Raw genomic sequence first — 16,434 nt, 5'->3', positions numbered from 1 at the left:
ACATATATCATATTCTGTAAATATGTATTAGGTGCCCGCCAACAGACATCAAAAGCATAAGGTGTATAAGATAGTTTCCCATTATATTTAAACAGAGGTCTCTTAGACTCTGGTGTAAAATTATTAGTTTGCGAAACTCACCTATAAGATCTATGTATGATAAGAATATCACAGATAATACGTTTGCTAAAAACGTATTTAAAATTATGCTGAACAAAAAGCTATTGCAACCCTTATTGAAAATGTAGGCTTTAGCTATATATTGCATGATAACGTTGACTTAACATACTATAATCCGAAACTCTAACAACGACTTCGCGATCAATACGTCCGGTTATGGTTTGATGTAATTAAATCGCAAGGTAAATAAGATTATTATATAAAGTTTTTAAAAGATTATGCATTTGAAAAATGTATTAAAAGGTGTTGATAATGATTTCCATTGAAAAAACCTGACTCTTGTTAGAAAAGGAAACGGGTTATACAAAAAAATGCAAAACAAAACAGGAAATATAAACTGTGTAGCAGTTACATGGTTGAATCCGAATATCACTTTTATGTATATGAATGCGTTATCGTGATTTAGAATTAAGTATAAAGTTAACAAATCGTTTTGCACTGTAAACAAGTTTACAAATATGATGAAACCGTAAACAGTGTCTTTAAATTTTGCTCCCGTGCTCATAACTTACCCTGTTTATTTAACATAAAACAACCTCCAGAAGGACAGAAAGTGCAATATTATGAACACTCTTGAAATTACATTGTTCGCCCAATCATCTTGAAACTTGATCACAACATTTGTTGTTGCGACGTCTTGCATGATTTTTAAATGTGATTACGAAACCATCTCCAAAGCTGTAATGAATAATACTGTTTCTTTGGGTTAGGATGAGCGACTAAGGGCAATCTTGTAACGATCAGCAAACATTCTTGAACGTCAAAAATTATCGGTTTGATAATTGCAGTACCATTTATAGTTTTCATTATCCCCCGAAAAAGGCAGATGGATATAGAATTGGCGTCGTTCGTCCGTCCGTTAATGCGTCATTTGCCCGTCTGTCAGTCCTTCCGGCCGCACGTCCGTCTGTCTGTTACAAACTTGCCAGTGCTAAATCTCAGCATCTATATAAGATATCAACATGAAACGGCATGGGTGTGTTGATATCAATCAGAAGTGCCATGTACAATAGCAATTACCGTACACTTTCTTAAATTAGAGTTATTGCCTTTTTAGTTTTTGTATGATGTAACTTGTCATTGCTTTATCTCAGAAACGATACTAGATTTCAACATGTACCTTCATGGGTGTGTATTTTTCAACGAGGATCTTTGCTTTGCAAGCAACCATAGTGCTACACTTATTTAAATAAGAGGCATCCAAAATAATATATAACATCATTATAAAAAGCATATAGTTCATATTTGTATATGTTATCTAATTAACTAGATTATTTAAGTAGGATCAGTTATGATACAAAATTACTGGAAAAATGCAGTTTGAATGCGAAAATGTTAAATGAACCAGTAAAAACTACCTTAAAAACTAGAAAATTAGAAGAGAACTTTAGAATTCATACCTAGGGGAGCTATAGTACCTAGGTAATGCATCCAAGAACATTCTTTTATAGGCGTTTCCAGTTATTTTGTATTTGTTTCAATAGGATCAAAAGAAAAATCATCAATGCTATGTCCAGGAGAATTAAAATGTTCTGAGACATTTGTTAAACAGTCGGGAAAATGTTTAATGTCAAATTTATGGCTATTCATTCTTTGACTACATTTTTGATTAGTTTGACCAACATATTGTTTTTGACATTTTTTACATGTTATCAAGTAAATAACACTTGATGATGCACAATTTAAATTATTCTTAATAGTAAATTGTTTACCTAATGTAGAGCTTGTAAAACCATTTGTTTCTGTAATATAATTACAATGTGTGCATCGTTTTCTGTTGCACTTCATAACTGAATGGATTTTTCTATTTTTATTATTATTAAGATTTGTATGTACTAAGATATCCTGTAAGTTTCTGGGTCTTTTGAACGCCACTAATGGCTTATGACTATATACTTGTTTCACACTCTCATTAAGAGATAACTTAAGCAAATTCCAGTAATTGTTAAGAATTTTCCCAATGTTGGGCAGTGAAGGGTTGTAAGTACATACAAATGGGATAATTTTCATATTAGCTGACTTTTTAATTTTATATAAATTATAAAATACATCGCGCATTGCACCAGCACGGACGGCCAAATGGTCTAGGCGATAGACTTTAACTCCAAGACGCCAGGCCCCTTTAAACGATCACTTCTGTTGACCGTTTATAATACCGAACATTAATCCAAAAATACGCGTAAAATTTTATAATGTTTGAATTTCATGGAGTCTTTCAGTATGTTTTATCGGATTTAGAAATAAATTTACACATCCGGATTCGAGCTGCAAATGAAACGAATGGTTTACCAATTCGTATATTCGTCTCGCTAAATAATTAACTATAATAATCCGTAAGATTGCCAATGCGGTTATCCAATATCTTGCAAATTTATCATAATTATTTTGTTATGAATATTATAATCCGATGAGAGGTCGGATTTGATTACAAGATGAGGTATTATATACGTACATACGGCGATTAATCGATCAATGCTAGGGGGTCAAATTTTATGTTAACGAGAGGTGGTCACTGATTTCAGCTGACAGAGTTTCATTCGGGTTATCGTGGTTCACCTTTGACATTTGAACACATTTGCGTTAGATTTGATTTTGGGTAAAAGTCCGTTTGTCAGGGACTATACATGACTCCCAGAGCTAGTATCGGATTGCTTGCATGATAGGAAGAGCTAGTTAGAAACACATTGACAGAGTCAATAATGAAGTGCCAATAAGTTGACATCGCAGATTTGCCATCAACGTAAATCACCGAGGAAAATGGTGACATTATATAATGTTTCGCAATCGACACATAGTTCATGCAGCGCTTCTGGGTTTCACAGTATGAACTCACCATATGAGACTGTATACACGGTAGTCCAAAATAATATAATATGTAGCTAGAAAATCATTTAACAACTTGTCACTGATGAAGAAGTACATGTATTCATGTATTGCATTCTGTTTTCTGACAGTGGTTTTGTTTTTAATTCGTAAAGCAAAAATTAAGCATCGTAAACAGGTCGCCCGAAATTAGATTTTTGCAGCGGTAATGTTTTCTTATGCAAAGCCAGCAATATCGTCACGGTCCTAGATAACATTTTTGTACTTGTTTGTCAAGTGCAAATTCCCGCCGTCTTTTACAAATCACGTAATATGGCTCTTGTTCGTGAATAATTTTTTTTATGAAGCAGCATTTAGTTGAAACTAGATCGTGGTCATAATCACAGAATGCACGCCAGGTGTGCTGTTCACACTGTTGACCATCTCTATGGTGATGCGATGGATTTCAGTGTCATGTCTTCAAAAGTGCAGTATTGTTTTATAATTAACAATATTATGCGGTATTTTCTAGGATATGAGTGAATTGAAGTTTTATGTAAACTGTTTTATTATGCATCATCGTTAACGAAGACACAATGATGCAATTGCAATGGCTGCAATTTGGCGGCACGTTGGTACCGAACGTTTTAGATTATTGCTCAAGTATTTTCTAAATGGTCTCTTAAAACAGATTTCAGTGTTTGGTCCGGAGTTCTCCTACTGTTGACAAAATGAACATCGATTTTTTAGTAATATCTTTAAATCTCGAATCTGCATAATTACCAGGATAACCTGACCCGTTCATCGATAGAGTTGTTTTTATAGTTCATCGATAGAGTTGTTTTTATAGTTCATCGATAGAGTTGATTTTATAGTTAAAAAATTGATGAATTAAGGAAATCAGCGTCACTTGCACGAGTGGGTGTCATACGCTAAGTGGGTAACCAATTTACATCAATTAGGCGTTAGAGAAGTAAGCTCAATGGGTAAGTGTTTATTGCAAACGTTTTATAAAGGGCAAACAACGCATTTGGAAGATTTGGTAAAATTAGGTGTTTAAACGGTATTTAAGTACTTGCTGCGTCAAGCTGAAACGATCTTAAAAGCCTTGTACAAACAGGACAAGTGTCAGTCTATATTGCAGGACCCCGAGTAGATCTTACATCGGCCGAGTGTTTTATCAAGGATTTAGCTGTTCAAAACACGAAATGATGGTTCACTTGTAACAATTTATTAAACTGAAAACATTCATTGTATACAAATGTGTTTAAAAGTGGGATAAGGGACACGTTTCGATGGTGTAAGTTCAAGTACGTTCAGGTTGATATAAAACGTTCTTTTTAATTTCTAGGTGTTACTAATGACGAGTCGCGCATCGGATACTTGTCGGATAACATGCGAATAAAGAACAGTGATGGAACTACACAGCTTTATTAGGTTCATCTTAAATAAGAACCACCAGAAGATTTTCTGGCGCTCTGTACCCATAGTAAGTTTCTGATTCTATTTATTTATTAAACTGTTGTTTTTCTTTTGATAGTATGAGCCTCTTTTGTGCACGAAGTGTCGTCCCCAATTAGACTCCGCACAGGCTAATCAGGGACGACACTTTCCGCTTTTATGGTAATTACCGTTTAAAGAAAGTATTTTTAGCGAAAATCCAGTTAAGGCGGAAAGTGTCGCTCCTGATTAGCCTGTGCGGACTGCACAGGCTAATCTGGGAAGACACTACGCAACTGCATTAAGCCCAGTTTACCCAGAACGAGGCTCATATTGCTGAAAATAGTTCGTCCACATACGATGCAGCTGTAACGATATGACAATGATTTAAAACAGTCTAAGCAAGTCATCCTTGAAGTTTGTTCTTTTCGAAGTTCAACAAATGATACGAGGGTAACAGGTCGCGTAAATGACTTTGTCCTTTAGATATGTTACTATGTTCTTTTTATTTACATAAATACAAATGCTCGATGCCTATTTTCAAAGCCTCAATTCAATTAACACAATTGAAAATGCAAGACGACGATGTTCTATAAACGTTTTATAGATACTTTTAGCACAACAAATGGATTTTGGACTACTATAATATTATTTCGGTTCTTCACTTTATTATAGAAAGTGTTTTGTATTTAACTATGCTAAATATATCCCACACGAACACTTCAAAATTAATTGCCAGACCCATTATAGAAATGTTTCTGCTTTCTTTAAAACAGCATGCTTCATTATGTAAATAATGTGCAACTTGTTTAAATATTGACTAATGGCTTTCTCAAATAACATAATTGACTTCATTTGCTAATAGCAGCAAACGGAAATCTGTACAATGGACAATCTTGTAATTATACACTAGATATTTATCATGTTCATTTTTTTAAAGAGAAACATGTTGCAATCATTGGTTGTTAGGATAATTTATGACCAGGGAATGGGTTCTAATGACTGTTCTATGAACGATTATGGCTTACTGGCATTAATTAATGTCTAGCGACAGATATTCATGTATGGTATGTTATTATTCGTTTTATCAACAGTCACCCAGGCCATTTTATTCTGTCTATAAACAAATTGATTGGTATGTTTCCCTTGTCTTTGTGGGATTAAGATTTTAAATTTTAAATTCGCGACTGCTGACCGTTTCGTCATTTTTGTAATTGATGTATAACATCTTACTGTATGAAATCACTTGACCTTTACGCACGTTCAGGTTACCGTTCCATCATTTGAGTTTAACGTCAGCATCATATGGGATGTAAAAACATATTACAATTATATATGCTCAGTTTACCATTCCACAATTTAAGTATTATATCAGCATAATAACTTATAATGAAGTTACCATCACTTTAACATTGCGTTATTGTTGTTGTTGTTTTTATCATTAAAAATTTAATTATATGCCACATACGGATGCAGTCCAACTTGTTGACGCTCTCAAATATTAAGCTACTTTTTATATTGGTAATATTTTTAGCCCATATAAAAGTATCACTAAATTCTTTGCGCGTCTTATAAATACGACTAATACGGATGGAGAACGCCGTACCAATGTGGTCTCTTTAGTAAATTAAATTCCGAATATAATGAACTTATTTTATGCATAACTGTTGAAAACCGTTGGTCATTTCCAAAGTTGTGCGAGATTATGGCCCCTTCGAAGTAGCTGGGATATAGTTCTTTGCACATGTCCGTCGGTGGGTCTGTAGGTCGATCGGTCTGTATACCATTCGTGTAAGCGCGATTTATAGATGACGCTTTGATTAACAACCCTATACATTGGTATAATTGTTACTTGGGTGACACGGTAGACACCTATCGGCTTTGAGATGAACGGGTCAAAGGTCAAGTTCTGAGGGGCTTGCCATATAAAAGTCGTTTCCAAACTATATATTGGGAGTACTATGATATTCGAACATGCAAAGTGATATATTGAGGTCCCCTTGTCAAAGGTCAAGGTCACAGAGGCTTGAAACATTAATACTGTTCCCAAAACAATAGCTAGAATCTTCAGATCAAATACATTAGTATGCTCATTGTTCTATACTAAGTTTTACCTCTAATGATTTTCAAATGAAGAGATCAAAGGTCAAGGTATCTGTGACGATTTTGCTACAAGTTTGGGGAAAACTTATTATATAAATATATAACGTTACTCTTGTAATAATACGTGGATGTTTGCATGTTTGCATGCGTGTGGTTGTTTGTTCAGATTCACGTGTTGCGTGTAAATTTCGCGTTTTGCATGTGAATGATACGGCTGTTTTTAACCCATTTATGCCAAGCGTCTAGAAAAAAAAGGCATTGGCAAACAGCGTAGACCCTGATGAGACGCCGCATGATGCGGCGTCTCATCAGGGTCTGCGCTGTTTGCTGAAAGGAATTTCTGTAAGAAATATTCTTAATATAGAAATAAATATACTAGACATCCCTAATTTTGGAAATAAATTGATCCAATTAAAGTTAAACAACTGTATAGTGGAGATCGAGTGTGCAGTGTCAGTTTCATTAGACGCGTTTTAATGCATGTTCATAACTGCATGAAAAGTGTAATGGCCTATGGAGCAGGTCAAAGAAAATGCCAACATAAGAGTTCAAGTGGGAGATAATCTGGCGAGACAAAGGCCGTGATACCAATTTTAATAATGCAATAGTTTAATCGGATCCATTGGAATTATTGAGGTATGCTATTGACTTAAAAGTTTAACGGTAGTCTTATATGCCCAATGACCGCATGTAATCATAGTGCTTGCTACATTTTACATGGATACTTTGCAAGGATTGAGCGTTGTTAAAGGTAAGGGTAACGATGTTTGTACACTCTCCGGTAATTTTCTTTTCGGTTATTTCAAGCTTTTTTAAAAATAATAACAAATGTCTCATCGGAGGTTCCATACGCTGATTTATAGGGATTATTTCACTGGACTTTCGAAGGGAGTTCATATTGTTTATATTTCTTATATATTGGAAATTTCGTTTCGGTTTCGTGTAACTTCGAAATAGACAAATTTTTATCATATAAATTCAGAATTTGTATCAGTGTATAAGTGACTTGTGTCAAATTAATAAACTAGCGCTCGTGACTGACGGAGAAAACTGCGCTACGAAGCCTATTCTGTTCACGTTGTTTTGTCTTTTACTTATATATCATTCCGTAAGTCGGTCATTTAACGGCATGTCTGATGTCTGACTATCCCCTGACATACATAATTAAAGCTCTCGTGTAAAGATATACTTCGTAGATAAATGCTGCTTACATTTAAATGGCTATTGTTCGCTCTTCGGGTATAGCTATCAATGAAGCGCCGGCAGATCAAGGCGTTTGGTAAATTTTAGATAATTATCGATTGCCTTTATTGTTTCCTGTCGCTCTGCAATAATGCGGAATAGTTGGATCTGAAACGGACAAAATCGTGAGGTGTGTTGTACCTGTCCTACCGGTAATCATATTTGGAATACTTGATATCGGTAATCTACAGTGTTGAAATTCGGCGTCGTTAAAGTTTGTGATACATTTAAATTTGGTTGCTTTGAATTAAATATTATTAGATAATCATGATGTGTTATATTACTGATGCGGATATTTATTTAATAGCGTTCTAGGTGAGTTTCCACGTTATAGGATAGATTCATCTATGCCTGACCGGGACTTCATTCTTTATTGATAGTCATCGCTCGTTATTTGTGTGATTCTTGTTGATTACTAAATGATTCTATTGTTCCCTTTTAGGCTTGGTTTTGTGTAAACAATAATTTAATTTACATATACGCTTCATACTGATAAACGTGCACTGGTGTCGACATTTTTAATTTTAGTAAAATTCACATGTTTGTAGACAAAGGAATAACATATTATAGATAAGGCAGATAAGGTGAACGGGTTGTTGTATTTCTATTTCGAAAAAGAGCTTCAATTATGTCACCATCTCATCTCATCTTGTTTTGTTGTCAAGCCTGGGACATATCCCGCCGAACAGATTCTGTATGCTGTTTTGCGTTACTGTTTTCACATGTATGGTAACTAGCCCTATGTCCGACACTCTTGCCTTTAATGCCGGACTTTTGACCGTCTTTGGCGGAGTTGTAAATCCTGTAAAATCTGTAAAATATTTTGCGTTTCAAAAGCAGCATGTGAAACGAGCGCAGATATAGCTTAAATGGTGTCGCGAATCATTTAGTTATACATGTGTGTAATAAATTCGGATATTCCGCTATTCGGACTACCAGTAGCCCATATACGAATTTTCAAATCGTTTGACTTATGTTGACCTTATCTGACCCATAGCCCATCTGTAAATAACGTTGTCTGAAGTAGACCATGCCGTTTAAAGAAGAATAATCACTAAATATCATTTTTATCAGATTTATAGCATCGTTATTTCGGTCCAACCGTTTATGTGGGTTACTTCATATCTCATTTAATAGCGCCAATAAAGGCCGACCGTTTGGCCGTTTCGCTATCCGCTCAATGTAAATTTGAACATACCGGTAGCTAGGCCCGATAAGAGACCGGTGATGCCCACTTGTAAATTGTTATGAAATATATGAAATATATGAAGTAGGACCATAATCCATATTTGTATTGTATTTGTCAGCGTACGGATCAGCGTGAATGGATTTTGGAGGTAACGAAATTCCGCGGTTTCCTCGCTGGAGCTCTGTGGGGGTATATTAAATAGCACTCAGGCGGCGCTGAATGCGCCAAAACCAATTAAACGTTTGTCTGGACAGCAAACACGTCACCAGAACATTAAAGGGTCCTTTTTACGATTTGGTGAATTGACAAAATAAATAAAAAGTTGTTTCAGATTTGCAAATTTTCGTTTTAGTTATGATATTTGTGAGGAAACAGTAATACTGAACATTTACCATGCTCTAAAATATCCATTATATGCATCATTTTGACGATTTAAAAACCTGAAAATTATAAAGCGTTGCAACGCGACACGATTGAATAATTTGGAAAGTTCTGGTGGGTTTGAAACGAACTCGATTTAAGTGAGCTTTGATTGATGATGTTATATGTTATTAAAATGTATGCATTCATATTAATATTGTTCAAAGGAAAAAACACATTAAAGTAGCAATATTTAATTCATTTATCGACTGTTTGATTAATTGATTGCAGAATATTCATGCGCGATGATTTAGGATCATTGGATCATTTGAAGTCTTAGTGTGTTTTGTAAGGGTTCATTTCAATATTGATTGGTACGTAGTATATTGGGTGTATTCGCTGCAATGTGCTGATATGTTGCCGCAGTTGGCAGTAAATAAGCTTTGTTATAATAATAATAATAATAATAATAATAAAATAAATAAATAAATGATAATAATAATAATAATAATAATAATAATAATAATAAAAATAATAATACAATACTACTTCTAATACTAATACTAATAATAATGCTACTACTACTAATAATAATACTAATATTAATAATAACAATAATAATAATGATTTTAATAATATTAAATACTTCTACTACTACTACTACTACTACTACTACTACTACTACTACTACTACTACTACTACTACTACTACTACAACTACTACTACTACTACTACTACTACTACTACTACTACTACTACCACTAATACTACTTCTACTACTATTACTACTACTACTACTAATAATATAATAATAATAAACGTAAACAACTAATACAGACTTCGGTTGAAAGAATACACCGTACATTATTAAGTACGTTTACATATAATCCGTCATGGCGCTGCGCCAGTAATGGCAATATATGCTTCCTCCCAACCCCGTACATTAATCCTCAATATTAAGAACGTTAACATATAATCCGCCATGGCGTTTTGCCAGCAGTGGCAATATATGCTTCCTCCCCACCACTTTTTTTTCTAACGGATATCGTTGCTAGTCAACATTTCCAGTCAATGTTTCAGTCGCCATGGTAACGCTGGGCTTACGCCAGTGCCCATGACCCCTCTCGGAACTTGGTGGGGATATTTGTTGGCGCTCAATGGAATGTAGAAGACATAATAAACCTCTAGATTGATACGCTGGACAGAAAACTAATAAATGGCGCGAATATATCGCAGTCATAGTTCATTTCGTTTGATTTAAATGTCACAAATATTCCACGTGACAGTAAATTATTGTCTTTAATGATAGGAAAGAAATATTTATCGAACTTTAGATAAATATAGGCTTGTGTGTCTGCAACTTGGTGGATATGGAAAGATATGTTAAATCCATAAGGTTATTTTTGTGTGTTTTATTTCCCGTTTCTTTACAAATGTAATTTTTGATGCAAACACATTCATTTTGTGTTCTGGAAGTCGTAAGTTTGACATATTTTCATTGATTTGTGTTCTGGAAGTCGTAGGTATGACTTGTTTTCATTGATTTGTGTTCTGCAAGTCGTAAGTATGACGTGTTTTCACTGATCTGTTTTCTGGAAATCTTATGTACGACGTGTTTTCATTGATCTGTGTTCTGGAAGTCGTTAGTATGACGTGTTTTTATTTATAATTGTTCTGGAAGTCGTAAATATGACGTGTTTTCATTGATATGTGTTCTGGAAGTTGTAAGTATGACGTGTTTTCATTGATCTGTGTTTTGGAAATCGTAAGAATGACGTGTATGCATTTCACTGTGTGCTTGCATGTTTAACTTGTATACATTGCAATTTTTTATCACGTAACAAAACCTTTTATTTTAAAGTGACTTTAAAATATTTTAAACTTAATTAGTGAGGGTTAATTGCAAACAAATGTACAACGGATACATCGATATGTGGGACAAACTTAAATAAATAATACTCCGACCCACGTAGCTTGACTGTTAAATCACTAGCCGGTGCGGACTATGTAGTACATCAAGTAAAGGAGACTACGGTCATACCAGGCGTAACAGTCAAGTATTTATTAAATTCACTTTAAGCACTCGCGAACATCCACATAATAAAATTAATTTTGTACGAAAACAATTTTAATCATTGAAATTAAAGGCAGTCTGGATAGGCACAGTGGTTAAAACACTAGCTTCTCACCTAGGCGACCCGGGGCCAATGCCCGTTCCCGATACCATGTGAGTTTGGTTGATGGTCACCATACCAGACAGATGGGGTTTCTTCCGGGTATCCCGGCTACCTCTCACAACACAAGACCACACCAAAATTAAAAAAATCAGTAACAACGTAATAGCTGGAAATCGCAGCTATAATTCAAAAGGCGTACCAACTTTCGTGAGTCTAGTAAATAAATCAGTTATGAGTACTAGGGCACACTCAAGGTCCACCACTCATAATGTAGCCTCGTGCTCGGAAAGGACCTCATAAACTTCGAAATACACACACGCACGCTCGCACGCGCACACACACACGCACACACACACATTAAAATTAAAGTTACACAATTTTATTGACACTGTTTCCATTTTAATATACGTAAAGCTAATTTCGATAAGCTCTGGTGTAACGTGGATTTTTATAAGACATATATCCACGAGGCTTTCGTGGCCAATTTTGAATATAACCCTTTGCACATATTTGTAACTATTTGACATATTAAAGCACAACACTTGACTATTGTTATTTGTTTTTTAATTATGAATTACATTTTGAACGGGTATTAATTCGCCGACATCCTGATCAAAACTTTCGTCAGAAATATGTTTTTATACGTTCAATGTCTCGTGGAAAATGGTTGCACACACATGTATGTAATACATAATCAATTATCGTCGTGACTAATCTCTATTATGAGTCCACTGCTGTTGGAATCCATGTTCTTTCTGACTTTTTAATGTTTAAGCAAACATGGAAAGTCGATACTCTTGATAAAGGTTTTGAGCTCAAGTTATGTTTACATTCCCTTTACGGGTCCGCTATGTGCTAAGCCGAAATAAATTTCCGTTGTAATGAAAGTTGTTTTAAGACTTTCAAACTGCACACGAGTGAATAACGCAAACTACTGAGGTTAAAATTGTTTTATTAAGGATTTTGTGGGTACTTTACTGTGTTCGGACCAGTTCAAAATTAAGACCCATAGGAATTATGAAAAGAAGAATTGCGATTATTTTAAGAACAGTAAATGAAATAGAAAGATCAGTGAAACGTTAACGTTTATGGTTTTGTTAATGGATTTTAAATTCCAATGGTAAGAGAAATTATTAACTATGTTCATAAACTTTCTAGAATTACGGTCAGTGTAGCATACAGTAGACTGGCTGAGCCTGTGATTAACATATTTCGGATTATTTCCGTCCGGAGGCTGCTTCATTAAAATTGTGTATTCGAATACGCGCATGGTTATTCCGCTGACTTTCTAGAAAAAGATCGAAAAAATGTTTTATAAGGGTAAGTTCTTTCGTTTAACTGAGGACGATGATCATTTTAAATGTGTACTTTTACGATGACTTTGCTTTTTTGGGTAAACTGATATATTGATAAGTACGGATGTAAGCTCCGAATTTAAAGCTTGGCTGTGAAATTCCTGTTAATGTTACTGAATGATCGGGTTAATGGCTAACAATATTGCCGACTGCGACACTTCGCTGCCTCAATGTCGTCTTCTGTGTTCTTTACACATCCCAACGTAGCTTATAATTTTAGACTATAGTCGGTTGCACAGGTCATTGATAAAAATATGTTAAAAAACCCATAATCACATAATTAATGAACATTTGCGTGTATTATGTTTTTAAAAAGTTGTGTTTAGTTGGAATAATTGCGCATTTAACCCTTTCAGTGCGGGAACCGAATTTTGAAGGCCTTTGCAAACAGTTTGGATCCAGATGAGACGCCACAGAACGTGGCGTCTCATCAGGATCCAAACTGTTTGCTATTCTGATAATATTCTTCGAAAAAAATCGAAGAAGATGCTAATTTTAGAAATTCAGCAGACGACATTTTAGCAGACGACAAATTTCCCAGCATGCAAAAAATGGTTAAAGGGGCCTTATCACGTTTTGGTAGTGTGACAAATAAAAAAGTTTCAGATTCGCAAATTTTCGTTATAGTTGTGATACGTGTAAGGAAACAGTAATACTGAACATTTACCATGCTCTAAAATATCCATTATAGGCATCTTTTGACGATTTAAAAACCTGAAAATTATAAAGCGTTGGAGAGTTCTGTTGTTGTCCTTATATTTTGTAATACTACGAGGATTGCTTATATAAAGTATAAAATACATCTCTCATTGTGTGAGCAAGGATGACCGAGTGGTCTAAGCGATAGACTTTTACTCCAGGCGTCAGTGGTTCGAGCCCATATTTTCTTTCTTTAATTTTATGGGGGTTTTTTACTGGAGCTTTTTAGATCCAATGTTTACATTTATCAATATAAAGCATTTAATGACGAACTTCCACACATGCCAAAATCTGTGAAAAGGCCCCTTAAAGTGTTAAACAAACAGTATTAAGGACATATTTATTTACAAAAATTAGTTTGTATTTGAATAATAATTAATTTAATGCTTTACACATTGATATTGTTTCTAAAAGCGTACACTAAAACATTATTTTTTTTATATAAAAAAAACCTCCTGACAATTTTTGAAGGCGCGAGAAATTAAGTGGGTTTTGAAAAAGTCGTGACAAACGAAATATGCATGAGGTTCACGCGTTTGCCCCTTTGACAGCAGCGATTGAAAGAAAACAGAATAATTGTCGACGTTTGAAAAATCGAAACCGTACTTTTGTTCTGTTATGTAAAGGCGAATTTAAAATCTTAAGCGAAGCATCGGGGGAAGTCTTCCATAATAAAGAAGCATTGTTTCCAACGACGTCACCTGTCAAACATTGGTTATAGCAGTAATTTTATTATTCTAGCATGACATACCTATTCATTACATGAGGTATTATTATGACATTTCCAATAATTTTTCTAAAGTTTATTGCAATTTTTGAATTTAGAGTGGGGTTGTTTATGACCGCTATTGAACTTCTTTTCTTTGGCATTTAAACGCTATTTTTCGTCAGTAATTGTTCGAAAGCAAAATTGCTGGATTTAAGAATTATTGTTAACGGGGTATGGTACCACCGAACTGTAATAACACATTTTTGCTGAACCCGCTCGCTGTTAGATTGATATAGCTGTCACAATTGCTGTTTGGCGTATGTTAGTTCGTTCATCCGTCCGATACTGTCGGACCCGACCCTTGCGTGTTAGTTCGTTCATCCGTCCGATGCTGTCGGACCCGACCATTACGTGTTAGTTCGTTCATCCATCCGATACTGTCGGACCCGACCCTTGCGTGTTAGTTCGTTCATCCGTCCGATACTGTCGGACCCGACCATTGCGTGTTAGTTCGTTCATCCGTCCGATACTTTCGGACCCGACCCTTGCGTGTTAGTTCGTTCATCCGTCCGATAATGTCGGACCCGACCCTTGCGTGTTAGTTCGTTCTTCCGTCCGATACTGTCGGACCCGACCCTTGCGTGTTAGTTCGTTCATCCGTCCGATACTGTCGGACCCGACCCTTGCGTGTTAGTTCGTTCATCCGTCCGATAATGTCGGACCCGACCCTTGCGTGTTAGTTCGTTCTTCCGTCCGATACTGTCGGACCCGACCCTTGCGTGTTAGTTCGTTCATCCGTCCGATACTGTCGGACCCGACCCTTGCGTGTTAGATCGTTCATCCGTCCGATACTGTCGGACCCGACCCTTGCGTGTTAGTTCGTTCATCCGTCCGATACTGTCGAACCCGACCCTAGCGTGTTAGTTCGTTCATCCGTCCGATACTGTCGGACCCGACCCTTGCGGTTTCAGATAGGAAGATAAAGACATTATTATTTGGTCTACAGAAACCTTGTGACCAATCGTGTCCAGTTTTGAACCTAGGCGATTGATTTTAACAAACGTTCTTCATGACCTCAATCTTATTTTTCATACCAAATATCAAAGCTCTGGGACTATCAGGCAAGAGACTTGTATTGGTTTGGGGCGTTTTCAGTTTTAACACAAGCGAGTGATTTATATAAACTATGTAGATTATCAGTAGACGATGTTATATACCAAATATTTAAAATCTTATCCTAGCGGTTTCATGGCGAGATTTTAGAAGTTATTTATTATATACGTTTGTATAACCAGATTGCCAGTTTTGATCCTAGTGGCATGAATTGAACACATTTTTTTAGATTACAACTATACCATGTTTAACCCCAATTCGAATCCCTACGTGACAATTGTGTTTTCGATTTTAAAATTTGTGTGTGTTGCTCTGGTGACCTACATATGAAGCGAGCCGGAACGATTTAAAAGAGGGTCACACAAGAATAATTCGTGTTAAGTTTCATGAATATCCGCAAACTTGTTAAGAAAAAGCAAAGTCGTTTGAAGCCAATTGTGTCCACTAACGACTCCTTATTGGCGGCACATGGCGGACGACGCCGGACGATATAGGACGACCTGCCACAATATATGACCGTCAGGTGACCTTAAAATAAGTTGCCAAATACGTTCACCCGCTGGTCAAGACATATTTCTTGTTCTTTTTCAAGTGTGAAGGTCAATGTTCAAATTATAGGCATTATACCGCTTGTGTTTTACTCCAGGACTCCAGTAATCAGTGATTCAAGCCCTGTCGCGGGTTACTTTTTTTCTTTTTCTTTTTTAAATATTATTCTTTATTTTTTTACTAGAGCTTTTTAGATCCAATGTTTACATTTATCAATGCAAAGCATTTAATGACAAACTTTAAAACAAGCCGAAATCTTTGAAAATTCCTCTTTAATACAGGTAATTATAATGGTGGTTAGTCAGTTAGTTTGGTACTTGTTTTGGCTGTTATCTGCATTTCATAAACATTGTGAGTGAAAGAATATGACTAAGATGCACATTTTGAACGACATGTTTACATCCACGTGCATTGAACGCAGCAATGTGCATCTAGTGTAAATATCAACACGTCTGTCAGGAAAAGTCCTGAGTGAACCTTTAAACCGGTAATTCAGTGCGAGAGTTTCTGATATT

General features: G+C 35.6%; 1 protein-coding gene and 2 long non-coding RNA genes across 10 annotated transcripts in view; 1 reads left to right on the top strand and 2 right to left on the bottom strand.

Annotated features, from left to right (window-relative positions):
- The window catches only part of LOC127881714 (uncharacterized), a 515,289-nt gene that overhangs the window by 365,527 nt on the left and 133,328 nt on the right, over nucleotides 1-16,434 (bottom strand). The gene's annotated exons all lie outside the window — the stretch shown is intronic.
- Nucleotides 1-16,434, top strand: part of LOC127881606 (uncharacterized) — a 135,640-nt gene that overhangs the window by 39,681 nt on the left and 79,525 nt on the right. Inside the window, exon 1 of one of the 8 annotated variants that reach the window (XM_052429621.1) lies at nucleotides 4,315-4,471. The exons of 1 other annotated variant lie outside the window; for it this stretch is intronic. The gene's annotated coding sequence lies outside the window, so the exon portion shown is untranslated. Of the gene's footprint in view, nucleotides 1-4,314; nucleotides 4,472-10,683; nucleotides 10,714-12,383; nucleotides 12,615-12,686; nucleotides 12,815-16,434 lie in introns of those variants that run through there. 6 more of the 8 variants (XM_052429620.1, XM_052429619.1, XM_052429613.1 and 3 more) reach the window with 6 other exon arrangements.
- The window catches only part of LOC127881722 (uncharacterized), a 264,293-nt gene that overhangs the window by 224,040 nt on the left and 23,819 nt on the right, over nucleotides 1-16,434 (bottom strand). The gene's annotated exons all lie outside the window — the stretch shown is intronic.

This window comes from Dreissena polymorpha, chromosome 5 (assembly GCF_020536995.1).
Source record: "Dreissena polymorpha isolate Duluth1 chromosome 5, UMN_Dpol_1.0, whole genome shotgun sequence".
Classification (NCBI taxonomy): Eukaryota; Metazoa; Mollusca; class Bivalvia; order Myida; family Dreissenidae; genus Dreissena; species Dreissena polymorpha.
The sequence above is the reverse complement of the archived record's forward strand: the minus strand, read 5'-3'. Positions and strand labels throughout refer to the sequence as shown.